At 46.2% G+C, this 13,445-nt stretch overlaps 1 protein-coding gene across 3 annotated transcripts in view; it reads left to right on the top strand.

Moving 5' to 3' along the window:
• The window catches only part of STX17 (syntaxin 17), a 92,995-nt gene that overhangs the window by 12,580 nt on the left and 66,970 nt on the right, over positions 1 to 13,445 (top strand). The window contains exon 1 of one of the 3 annotated variants that reach the window (XM_077810869.1): positions 9,809 to 10,273. The exons of the other annotated variants lie outside the window; for them this stretch is intronic. The gene's annotated coding sequence lies outside the window, so the exon portion shown is untranslated. Of the gene's footprint in view, positions 1 to 9,808; positions 10,274 to 13,445 lie in introns of those variants that run through there. 3 annotated transcript variants of the gene reach the window in all.

Here is a 13,445-nt window from a genome sequence, read left to right as displayed (position 1 = left end):
CCCCTCCTGGATTTTAAATTTTAGACTGGTGGACATGCAGGGGCATCTAAGTAAACTCTTGGTGATAAGTCCACCTGAACAGTTTACACCTTATGATCTTGCAGGTCCCAAACACAGTTTTGTTTAAACTTCACTACTTTGCCCAAGGGTTCTGAATCTTTATTCAAAAGATTTATCTGGGCACTATACTGGGCTGTGGCCATATTGGATCTATCCCCCAGCTCTTCATTCCAAATCAAGGCACAATTTGAACCATTCTTGTATGCAAAGGTCATGATGGGCCCAAAATCCTCTTCAACTACTGGCCCGTGGTAAACACCCCATGCTTTAATAGGCTCTTTATGTGTTAACTCAGACCCTCTTATACCCTCCACTTTTCCGATACTGCAGAAATAGTGCTCTCCCTCCTCCACTGATAAGGTTCCTCCCATGGTTATAGTAATGGCCACCCACAAAAGACGATGGAGGAATCTTCGCTCCTATGGGATGAGCAACAAAAGGGTATAGTTATATGATGCAAAGACAATGCAGAGTTACCTCCCAGCATCCTTCCACGCTTTCAGCTGACTCGAGTGGAACCACTTGGACTTCTTTCCCTTGGGTCCCCTAAGCTCCACCTCGTACACAGTAGGACTGGCCTTATTAACAATATGTACGGGTCCAACCCATCTGACACTAAGGGTATGTCCTTATTCTGAGAAGTATCTATACAACACTCTGTCCCTGATATCCCATTCTATAGGTCTAAGGGAGCCCAATCTCTTGTCCATAGATTTAACATTGGACTTCATTTGGATGGCGACTTAGCGTTGTATGGAGCTAATATCCTGCAACACCCTCTGCATGAAACTATCCACCTTCAGCCTAGGCTGATACTCATCAGGTGGGGTCCCACCTACCCACAGTGCTCCGGGGTCTTCATAAGCCTACCTGTCATAACATCTTGGGGTGTGAACCCAGGAGATGCTACCGTAGATCTAAGTGCCATGAGTATTAGAGGCAATTTCAAATCCCAGTCCTTCCCCTGTAGGCTGACAAACTTTCTCAACGCTGTCTGCAAGGTACGATTTGTATGCTATACCAGGCCCGAGCTCTGGAGATGGCCAGCAGTGTGTAGCTTTTGCTGTATGCCTAAAGCTTCACACATTGCCCAAGCAACCTTTCCCACAAAATGGGGTTCCTGGTCAGTCGATACACTATGGCAGGCCAAATCTAGAGAAAGTCTGTTCTAGGAGCACTCTAGCAGTTGTTGTCACTGTGTTGTTCCTCGTGGGGTAGGCCTCCACCCACTTTGTAAAGGCATCAATTTCAACCTGACAGTACTTTTGGCCTCTACTGGTATTAGGTAAGGGACTGATGAAGTCCACCTGGAGGCGAGTCCAGGGTCCTCCAATAGGTTGGTGATGCATCGGACCTTTGGTGCCCTTAGCATCGGGGTTATTTTCCACACAGGCCAAACAACCATCGATGTACTTGGTAGTGTCTTGAACCACACTAGGCCACCATGCCACTTGTACTATTCACTGCACTGTCTTCTCTATGCTGAAATGGCCTTTCTGATGAGCCAAGCTGATCATTTCTTGATGTAGGCATGTTGGTAATATCAAGACAGGTGCCACATCTTGTATGTCCTTTTTCAGAGCCATAATCAGACCATGCTTGTCCTGGAAGATTTCATAGTTTCTGTGCTCCCCTTTCTCCAGCAGCTGGTGAATTTCTGGATCTTCTGCATCTCCTTCAGATCTGGTTGGTCGGTAAGATCCTCTGCTTTACTTCCCACTTTTGCCACCTTCCCTTCCAATTGGATCCAGAGTGTTTCCTCTCCCAATAAGGCTGCTTCTTTTGCCAGTTGGTCCACCTTATTATGGAGGTTGGAAATTTCCTTGATGTCTCTACGATGAGCCCTCACCTTTTAACAGGTATTTGCTGCCAATTCTTACAGTGACTAATTCCCATGCATGCAGCAAGTATCTTGAACATGCTATGGGTTGTTGAACATGCTATGGCTGGCTATCCGCAGATTTCATGTCTTGATGAATCCAGATTGGCATCCATTCTCTAAAGGCTTGGATCACCCAGCTGGAATCTGAACATATACAGATGTCAACTTCGGAATCTTCTCCATGCAGGACAGCCAACACTGCCACTGCCTCAGTGCCTGAGCTGAGAGCAGACGAACCATTCCCTGAAAGATACGTTGGGATTCAGGCTGCAATGCCGCATAACCAGCACAGGGACTTCTGTCTTTGTGGTAGCAGCTACCATCTACCACCCATATTTTGAGACCCTTGTCCTTCGCATCCTGGTAGTTCTTTAGCTTGAAAGGTGACTTGGGAAGATCACTCTCTTGCCTGGGAAGTGGATATTCATGATCTTGTCCTTCAGTAAGCGGTGCATAAGGGACGAAAGCTAATTGAGGAGTCTTCACTATCTCCAGGTTCTGTTGAGCAGGTTTAACGTCCAACTAGCCAGTCTGGGGCTGAAAACTAACCCATCATTGGTACGCCCTGATAGGATATACTCGAGTGGAGTGTGATTAGTTTTCAGGACTACTGGAGCCATACCTATAAGGTATTCCCAGTGTCCAACAGCCCAAACTAATGCTGGGACCTCCTTTTCGCAGCTGTTGAACCGCCTTTCAACTTCACTGTGTATCCTCAATCCGTAGGCCACAGGTCAAAAGCCATTTCCATGGTCCTGCATGAGGATAGCACTTATGCCCTTGTTGGACATTGCCAGCCTTAGATGGAATGGCTGCTCAGGCTTTGGGTAGGCTAACGCTGGTGCCTCGGTGAGTGCCTGTTTCAGGTCACAGGAAGCTTGTTGATGTTCCTCATTCCACTGCCACTCTTGTCTTTCTTCCACAGGGTGTATAATGGTCTGGCCATCTCAGTGTATCCTTCTATAAATTCCCTTGAGACCCTGGTAAGACCCAGAAAAGATCTTAGTTCTGATACGTCTTGGGGTACAGGTAACTTACAAATCAGGTTGACACACTGAGTGTCTGGTCGCTTGCCTTCCTCTCCGATGGTTATGCCGAGGTAGGTTACTTCTGAACACACAAGCTGAGCCTTAACAGGGTTTACCAAGAAGCTAGTCTTCTTGATCTGGTCGAGGACAGCATCCAACATCTCCAGATTTTCTTCTTTTGTACCAGTGACTATGAGAATGTCCATCTACATGAACCTTACCATCCTGTTTCCAGGTACTCTACATGTTGGAAACGTGACAGTGACAAATCGATGGTGCATTTTGTAGGCTCTGAGCGAGTTGGCTAAATGTATGCTGCCTCTCCCTATAAGTGAAAGCAAACTTGTGCCAGGTGGAGGGGTCCAGGGGAATGTAGAAGAATGCATTAGACAAGTCCAGTATGGAAAACCATTTAGCCCCTGATGCAACAGTAGCCATTACCTCATTGTATTTGGCAACTACAGGTGCCAAACGTGGAATTACCTTGTTCAGTTCTCTGTAGTCCACCATGAGATGCCAGGTCTCGCCGTCAGTTTTCATTACAGGGCAAATAAGTGAATTACAGGGACTCTCCGTTGGCAAAAGCACTCCCTGTTCAACTAATGCCTTGATGGTGCTCAGGATGCCTTCCTCTGTAGCAACAGGATACCAATATTGACTGTGTGGCTTCAGGTCAGGTCCATCGACTCTGACTTCCCCAGATGTCTTGCCACATTGCAGTTTTGTTTCTTGCAAACACCTCCTGATGCTTGAGAGCGATGTCAGCTACATCTTTTTCCCACTGTGGCAGTTTCAAGGTTTCAAGTGCTTTCACCGTGGCCATCCTGTGAGATGAAGGTATGATCTCATGACTTCTGTTGTTTTTGTCTTGAACCAATTGCCTGTTAGGCAGGTCCACAATAAGGCTCATACTAGAAATCAAGTCCATGCCCAAGATACCCTGGCCTCCTAGGTCCTGAAGACCAAAGGTAACTCTGGCTACAATAATGTGGATTTTGTAGATGACAGGCTGCGTAAGGGGACCACACACTCACTCCCATTGAAGCCTTCCAAAATTTTCGTCTCCTTGATGAGTATTTTTTTGGCTTTTGGCTCAGCACCATACACCAGATGGAAACCAAAGCACCCATATCAATCAGTATCTGCTGGCTGAATCTTCCAAATTCTCCCTCCAGGACGACGGATGTTGATGGCCTGCCCCATGGGTCGTTGGTATGGGTGCTGTTAATGGGGGCAGAGGGGAATCTCGGCCCCATCATAGTAGATCTGCTGACTCTTTTTGCTGCTGCTTCCTGCTCTTACGCCATGCCAATCTCAGTAGAAGCGCCTCAGTGGGCAGACCATCTATGTCTTCTCATGGCTCATGCTGAAGCAACTCCTTCCAAATGAGCGTCCTAAGTCCATCTGGCTGACTGTTCTTGCTCAGATATGCAGTAGACTTCCTGTTAGGTTGAGGTGACTTCAGGCTTCCCTTATTTAACTCTTCCTCGATGGCTCTTGGTGGTAACCACTGCTACCTTCCTTTTAGCTCTGGAGGCTGGAAAAGCTTCTCTTTGGATTTCATGTGCTTTTCGCAGCTTGTCCTCTAGCTCTCAAAGGGTCGTACTCGTGCAGTCCATTGGTCCTAAAACCATCTTCAGAACTGGGGACAGCCCTTGCAGGACAGACTCACGGAACTCTGGAACATCACAGGTGGTCGCCCCTGCTAACCAATACAGCAGCCTTTTATGCCTAAGATATTCTCTGGCCTCTCAGAAGGCTGTGGTCTCTTGGAGTAATATCTCCCGATAAAGTTCTGATGTGGGAAGTAAAATCTTAAAACACCTTCAAACAATTGACGATTGGTTTCCATGTCAGCTACCTGCAAATCAATTGGAAGGGTGCCAAATTCCTCTCCAGACATACACTCCCTGAAAAGAATGGCTAGGTCTTCTTTACTAATACCAGGTAGGGAATTTGCATTGGCCAGCCAATCCAGAGCATTCTCTGTGTTCAGTGGTCCAAGGGCCTTTCCCACCACACAAGCCTGTTCCGGGGAGTATGTCTTGAGTTCATGCTGCATCTCTAGTGGCTGAGATGAGTCAGGACTGTAACTAATTACAGTGGTGATGATCGGTGTCCTGGGTAGCTTACTCCCCTCCTGGACTCAGTTCAGGGGGAGCAAAAGGCTGCTTACTTCACATTACCTCCCTCGCCTCCAACTGCCTACGTGATCTGCAAGGCGCACTACATTCAGAATCATCTGAGCTGGAGCTGCTGGCCTTTTCTGAGCTCTTCCTCAAGGGAACCCTACTAACCACCCGTAGGAGACCCCGAGTCTGCTGCAACTTGTTACGCAGCTTTTGGAGCTCAGCCTGGCAGTTGGAGTGCTCTGCCTGCTGAGATTGGCTAGAGCAAAGCTTCTCCATCAGTTCCCTGATGGCTGTCTGGATTTCCTATTGCTTTACACCAGCAAGGTAAAGCTCCTTTCTTTCTTAGCAACCAGATCATTTAGGTCCCGGACTTGCCCATCCAGCCTGCTGATCTGGGCTATATAGCTGGCATTCTGTTCCTCAAGGCTCTCCATTTGTCTGCCAATTTCTCTACCTCTGATTCTCTAGTCTTTACCTGCTGCTCCAACTGAGCCACTTTAGCTTCCTGAGCTTTTCCAAACTCATGAAGCTGCCTACATGCTGCATAAAGACCATAGATCAGTGCCCGCTTCTGCTGTTTCTTATTGGGCTTAGGTTTCTCTTGGACGTACTTCTCCCAGATAGTAATCAGAGTGGAATAAGCCTCGCCTCCCTTGAGTAGCCTCCCTACACAAGGATCCTGCCCTTTCCCAAGAAATCCACACAAAAGACAAGTGAATTTTTATTATGCTCCAGAACCCAGCCGGATGCTCCGAAGGCCTGAGTACTCATCTCAAATGACATAGTCTCGAACAGATATGGGCTGAGACTCTCACAGTCCCCCTACCGCAACCTCACTTGGTTACGGCACCGTTGGCGCTCAGTGGTGGCTGAGTCTTGCTGACAGATAGCAGCATGGCTTCTGCACAGGCTACGGCTCTGCCTGCACTAGCTGAGAAAGGATCTCTCCTGCTATGATGTCCAGTTTGCAAATTAATTCCAATTCAGCAGTCTCTCATTGGAGTCTGTTTTTGAAGTTTTTTTGTTGAAGAATTGCGACTATTAGGTCTGTAATCGAGTGATCAGAGAGATTGAAGTGTTCTCCAACTGGTTTTTGAATGTTATAAGACTTGACGTCTGATTTGTGTCCATTTGTTCTTTTATGTAGAGACTGTCTGGTTTGGGTGGAACCAATGTGATACTGGAGATAGGAAGAAGCAGGAGCTGCAAGCCTTAGCAGGCAAAGACATAGAGGAAGAATTGGTCCTAGGACCAATCCTATTCAACATATTCATAAATGATCTGGAGAAAGGGGTAAACAGTGAGGTGGCAAAGTTTGCAGATGATACTAAACTGCTCAAGATAGTGAAGACCAAAGCAGACTGTGAAGAACTTCAAAAAGGTCTCACAAAACTAAGTGATTGGGCAAAAAAATGGCAAATGAAATTTGCATAAATGTAAAGTAATGCACATTGGAAAAAATAACCCCAATTATACATACAATATGATGGCAGTTAATTTAGCTACAACTAATCAGGAGAAAGATCTTGGAATTATCATGGATAGTTCTCCGAAGACGTCCATGCAGTATGCAGCAGCAGTCAAAAAAGCAAACAGGATGTTAGGAATCATTAAAATGGGATAGAGACTAAGGGGGAAAGCCCACTAGATATGTTCTGAAATCTACCTTTCTCCTATTCCACCATTGCAGATTTATTTAAAATGTAGTTTTACTCTCAAAATTATGTAAAAATAGCACCTTTTCACTTCACTGATTACTTCCCTGTGTGTGTGTTCAGAATTGTATTTGCTGAATTTTAACATGATTCACTTGTGCAAGCATTGCAGAGCCAACATGGGTAAGAGAATAGGGTGGACTACTTCCTGGTTTGTAGATTAATAATATTGTTAAGAACCAGTAGAAGGGCCATATTCTGCCCATACACCTATGTACCATCATTGACATCAGTAGGATTGTACAGGTGTAAACGAAGACAGAAATGACAGAAAAAATGAGTTTGATAGATGTATCTGAAAGCAGAACTTGAACCACAGAATCTTTATTATTGATGACGAGGCATGAGCCAGAACACACACAGCCTGGCTGTCTGTTTCCAGATGAGTTAAAGGGGCTGGTAATTTAAAAAAAAAAAAACAAAAAAACTTGGAGACTAGGCCAATATGATTTAGAAGTCACTGGAACACAAGAAATATGGAACCCCATAATGTCATTTTAACAGAGTAACTTTTCAGAGTAGAACTGCACTTAAAGACGAAGTGGAATTAAATACAACTGGAATATTTATTTAAAGGAATTTATTTTACTCTAACTGAAGTACAGATTTCTGTCCTTTTTTTCCATATTGAAATCCACTGTTTAATCATACTTGGCCCCCAATATTCTCTGAAGAACAGACATCAACAGGAGATATCGTCTAGATGGGGAACACTGGCCCATAGAGAACAGGGACATGAGGCGACTGAACTACAACTCCCAGGAGCAGCTGGATTGGCTGTTAGGCAAGGAAACGTCAACTGGGACTGGAGGAGCAAAATAGAATATGAACCCCCTTCTCCACTGGCTTATGGGCTGATCTAATGCTCACTGAGATGAGTGGGCATATCTCCACTGACATTAGTGGGCACTGAATCAGGCCATCAGAGAGTATCTGTGCACGTGGGTGTGAGTGAGTAGAGGCACCAGCTGAGTGGTGGAGAATTCTGTTTGTTAGAAGCGGGTGCAAATTTAATGAATTTATTTTGTGGGACAAGATTATGATACAGGAGAATTAATGGATACATTTTGGTTGGAGGGAGAGGAAATGTGTGATAAAGCAAAGTATAAATTTGTTTGTGGAACTCTAGGGGACCTATTTCAAATGTGATGGGGTGGCATATCCAAAAATAGTTATGCCACTATATGGAAATGTCAGCACCATTTTCCCTTTTACTGAAGCAACTCTTCCCACCCAAGATATGGATAAACATGTCAATTTTCCATATACTTTTAAAGAATATTAAGTGTAATATAAAGTCATACAAACTTTAAAGATATGGTGCTAACTTTACTCTCCAATGCCCAAACAATCTCTTAGCTAATTTAAATTGCTGTTGCAACACTGTCTTTTCATTGGGAAACACATCTATTCTCATATTTTACGATTATTTTCATAGTAATCCTTAATTATTTAAACTTCTTTGAAAATATTTGGGGTCAGAGTTGGGATTCTAACTACGAACAAAATATAATCTGCACCTGTGTGTTACCTCATATTCTACTAGAAAGCCCCTTTTTGTTCCATTAAATTTTAAAGAAAAAAATCAAAGCCCAATGTGCAAGTGGACCACAGGGTTGCCAGCTGTGGGGTACAAAAAAATGGGACCTGGGGGCAAGTAGCCTGGACTGGCAGGGGCAGGGCGTCTATTGATGCTTCCTGTATATCAGAACGTTTAAAGTGATGATGAGCTGAAGAGCATGGATTGGAGAGCACTGAGTCATTGAAGGGCCCTGCATACTTGGGTCTGGCTCCATTTTCTGCACCTCTGTCCCCCCAACCCAGGTTTGAGGAGAGCACCTGAGTCTCCTCATCTCTAGCCTTCCCTGTAGCCAGTACCCCCCACCCCACTGTGAAAGATGCTGTGCTCCCTCCCACCCCCAGGGAACACATTCATCAGGGGACCAAACCAAACCCTTTACATAGAGGAAACCCAGAGGGAAAGGCAGCCCCAGGGCTGGGGAACAGGAGGTGACAAAATGTTCCAGAATGATGTAGAGATTTCTCAGGACAACCCTGGGAAAACCTGGACAAGTGCCAATCCTAGGGGAGTTCCAGGCCCAGAAACAAACATGTGTTGCATGTAGGGTGACCAGATATCCCGATTTTATCGGGACAGTCCCGATATTTGGGGTTTTGTCTTACATAGGCCCCTATTACTCCCCACCCTCTTCCCGATTTTTCACTCTTGCTGTCTGGTCACCCTAGTTGCGTGTTTATTTCAACGAGGAGGCAGTCATCAAACACAAGTGTTTTATTCGACTGTCTTTTTTACATTTTATAACATGATCAAATAGAAGTCTTTTGTCTTGTTTTCCTTTCCCTCTATTAAAATCTTGCATCATGCATCAATTTATTTTTATGAATCATTATAGTCAAATGATTTGTAAAAATAAAGTGATATATGGTATGAGATTTTCTGACTATATACATTAATGAAATGTTATATCTGAGACTGCACAAAAATTAGGAAATTCATGCTATCATAAGAAAGGTAACTCTGTTAATGAGGACCCCCATCCTGTGATTGAATGTCTGGGAGTGAATTTTATTGGGACTTTCCACCCCGTAAAGTCAAGCACATGAATAAGGGGCACAGGCTTGGGCCCTAAAGTTGTTATGGTTTGTTTGTGGCCCCAGATATAGGCTTGGAAGTATTAGCTTTTTAATGGTAAATGTCAATTTTTCTGTACAAATATTTCCATTGATAACAGAAATATACACCTAGGCAAAGTAAGAAAAACGCTGTTTGGGAACTTTATAGAGCTTGTTTTAAAGATGATTACTGTGTATATTTTGACATATGCGGGGTTGACAATTTGCATTTTAAGGGGTATACAACTTTAACTTTTTGAATCTCAAATCTACTATCATTCAACAACCACTGTCTGATCCTTCCCCCCCTCCCATAGTTTCCCTGCAACTGTGAAAATGTAGATCAATAAAAAGTTTAGACCCCATAATCTTGCACAACTGTGCACATTTTAACTAGAAAAAACGCTGACCTGTAATCCACACTAGGAGAGAGCGAGATTGTAACAACTGAATTGGGCCCAGCCTCTCCCAAGCACAGGGCGCAGAGCGACGCCCAGCAGGGAGAATAGGGGCTGGGCTCTGCCGGGCCGGGGGCGGCAGCCTGGGCAGCGCCTCTCCGCGGGTGCGGCGCTGGGGCCCTCGGAGCCTGGCCGCGCTGCGGGAAGCAGGCCGGGCGCTCGCTGTCCGGCTGGGGGGTCTCCGTGCTGGGCGCGCCGGGGTGAGGAAACTCCCGGCACGTGGTGAGGCAGGGCCGGGCCGGGCGCCGGTCGCTGTCTCTGTCCCGCCGCCGCTTCGCCCCTGGCCGCAGCGCCCGCTCCGCCCCTCCCTGGGCCGCCCCCCGCGGTCGGGTCCCAGCGGCGCCGCCTCCTGCCTGGCTGTGAGGTGAGAGCGGCTGGTCGGTGTCTCCCCCCAACCCCCCGAAGGCCCCCTGTGGCGGCCCGGCCCCGGTTTCGGTTTCGTTTCTGCCCCGGCCGGCCCCATCCTGCGGGGCCTGCGGGCCCGGGCTGCGGACGCGCCTCCCCAGCGCCGGGGAGCGACCGACCCGGGGGGCGACGCGTGGTGGGGGCGGCAGGGGGGTGAGACGGGGGCGTGATGTGTTGTGGTGGGGACGCGCCTGGGGAGCTCGGTGGGGGCGCTGGCGGGGGGGAGACGAGACACGTTTCTCCGCCTCCCCTTCCTATTGCCAGAGCTGTGGGCGGCTCCCGCGGTACGTGTCTCCCCCAGGGGCTCCTGTGTAGCCGGGACTTAGGGGTGGAGGCGTTTGAAGTGGGGACTTATCCCGCTGTGGAGGTAGGGCACCTCCCCATCGGGGTCTCTGCGGCTTGTCCGTGCCACGGCAGTGATTTTTGTGAGGAGTTAGAGGTACAGTCGTCCGAGTTGGGTGCCAGTCCGACAGTTCAGTTCGTGTCTGCCCTGCAACGTTTCCAGCATCACAGCTGTGTCGGGATATCTGCCTCTAGCGTGCCACATACCCCAGTTTGTATCGCTGTAGTCTGGGAAAGTGCATGGCTCCTCAGCAGCGACTACTGCTTGGCGGACATGCAGCAGCAGCAGCAGCCAAGGAGCAATGCGGTCTGAGCTGCGCTGTCCCCCAGAGACCACCGAATGTACTTCCAGAGAAAGAGTTGGGAGTGCAGCCCAGTGCGATGAGTGGGTTACAGCAGTGCTTCCTCAATTCTAGAAGCTCAGCCTCACTTCAGGAAAATGAAACCAATTGTGTTCCTTCAGAGCCCTGGCATGTGGTGGTACAGGCCTTCACCTCTTCATTTATTAATTGCCTGTGCCCCTCAGGGTAGTACCTGGTGCCCCCATTTTGAAGTGCTGAGTTACAAGAAGATATCCCTCTGTAAGGGTTGAAACACTGTTAGCTGTCACATTTACTGTGTTTTAACCATGTGGTACGTGCACGCAATCCGTCAACTTCTTTGCTGGCATAGCTGAATGGAGTTACACCAGCAGAGAATATGATCCCATGTTTAGTACCCTTCATGCCACTAACTGGTTACAAGCTCAGCTTGAAGTTGTAATGTGAACACCTTGTGGTTAAAATTTTTGGACTTATACCTCTCTGAGGAAGATCCCTGTTGTGTGACATGGGTTGTATTGCTGTATAGCAACACTATTAGTAACATGTAAACAGTATTTTAATTTGATTGTTGCTGGAGAGATAGGACGGTTTGAGGCCACTTCAAAATATGGCCCTATAAAACTAAATAAAAATAGTAAGTACGTACATTTATACTTACTTACTTGGTGATGTAATACAGTTGATAAGATATATGTGTGAATGTAAAACATGAAAACAGCACTGTATACGCAACAGATGTTCAAGTTTATTACACATTGTAACTTCAGTATATGAGTGGAAAGGAGTCCTGATAGGCTTCAGCAGAAGTACATGAGTATGAAACTTTGCAGGTGCATATTAACAGCGATCACCAAAATGTACATTACAGATCAAACTGCCTCAATTTTCACAAAGTTTAGAATAGAATTAACAGGTACAAAAATTGGCAAAATTGGAGCCCAATCCTGTAAAATTCCTAGTGCCCTCAACTTCCACTGTGTCTCAATCAATCTGAGCTGAGAGAGTTCTCAGTGAAGAGACTGTAGCTTAGCGGAAGATGCACTTGATTTGAAAACATCTCTGTTTTACTTTCAGTAAGAACAATCACTTAAAATGACTTCTAAAAATGTTTTTAATCTGACAGTTTCAACCTTACAAATTTGTCACCTGTTCAATGTCTTATATAGTACTGCCTTAAATCTAATCACACAGTAAACTTCAATTGTCTGCTGAACAAACTTATTAATTAATAACATACTATGTTCTGTAATTCTTCATATGTGAAGTTTGAGAGCAATAACTTTACAGTAAAGGCAGTACTCATATGTGTGGGAAACATTGACAATCCACCTGTGGAGTGGAAGATGGACACAATACAGCTTGCATTTTTTCTAAAAGCTCTCAGATAATTGTTGCTTGATGCTAGTGATAAAATTTATGACAGTGACCACAGGAAGCAATGTATATTTATTTTAATGCAGATTAATTGGCTAATAATATTTCAGTCTTGTTTCAATTAATATTTTTCAATGAGCGAAAATGTGCAAATGAACTCTGTATGTCTAGTGTGTGTGTATATATATATATATATATACACACACACTAATCTAAATCATCGTTCATCTCCTGTTTCAAGGCCTGAAAAGAAACATGAGAAGAAAAAATAAGGGAAAAAAGAAAAATAAACTACTTATCTATTCATTGGTTGATCTTGAAAAGGGTTATGGCTCAGTGAGAGGTCCAGATGCAGCTGGTTGGGGCTTGGTGGGGTGGGGATCTGGGTGTGGGTGACTCGTCGGGGTGGTCCAGGTGCAGGGGGAATGGGACTTATCGGGGGCGGGGGAGGGGAGGCTCGCTGGGAGGGTCTGGGTACAAGGAGGTCTGGATGCACAGGTATTGGATGGATGGGGGATCCTTCCCCCTGCACCGGGATCCCTCCCCCTGCAGCTGAGGAGTGATGGGTGCAGTAAGAGTTGGGGAGGAGGAGAGGGGAAGTTTGCAAAGGGGACAAATCTGGGGGTGGCTCTGACCCGGCCCTGGATGCTGTGCAAGAGAAGAGGAAGTCCTGTCCTCCCCAGCCTAGCTGGTACTAGCAGCTGAGCCCGGTGCAGGGTAGGAGCCACCAGAAGGATCTTCCCTCCTCCTGCCCAACAGTGATTTACCTCTCTGCCAGCTGCCCGAAACATACTGCTGGGGAGGGATGCATGGCCACTTTTGTGGCTTCCCTTTGCTTCCCTGTCAGAAAGTCATTTTTCTGCGGGAAATCAATACATCTGCAGGGGACATAAATTCTGCACATGTGCAGTGGCGCAGAATTCCCCCAGGAGTAAATTCACATAAACTGGAGAGATAGGTTAGCTCTGCTTCACAGTGGCCCCACATAATTTACCTGAACTGTTGACCTGACTCTGAGTGTATCCTAAATAAAAATAACAATTAGACACAACAGTGTTGTTAGCTTAATTACAATCTAATTTATTCAAATAC

Source organism: Eretmochelys imbricata, chromosome 2 (genome assembly GCF_965152235.1).
Source record: "Eretmochelys imbricata isolate rEreImb1 chromosome 2, rEreImb1.hap1, whole genome shotgun sequence".
Lineage (NCBI taxonomy): Eukaryota > Metazoa > Chordata > Testudines > Cheloniidae > Eretmochelys > Eretmochelys imbricata.
The sequence above is the reverse complement of the archived record's forward strand: the minus strand, read 5'-3'. Positions and strand labels throughout refer to the sequence as shown.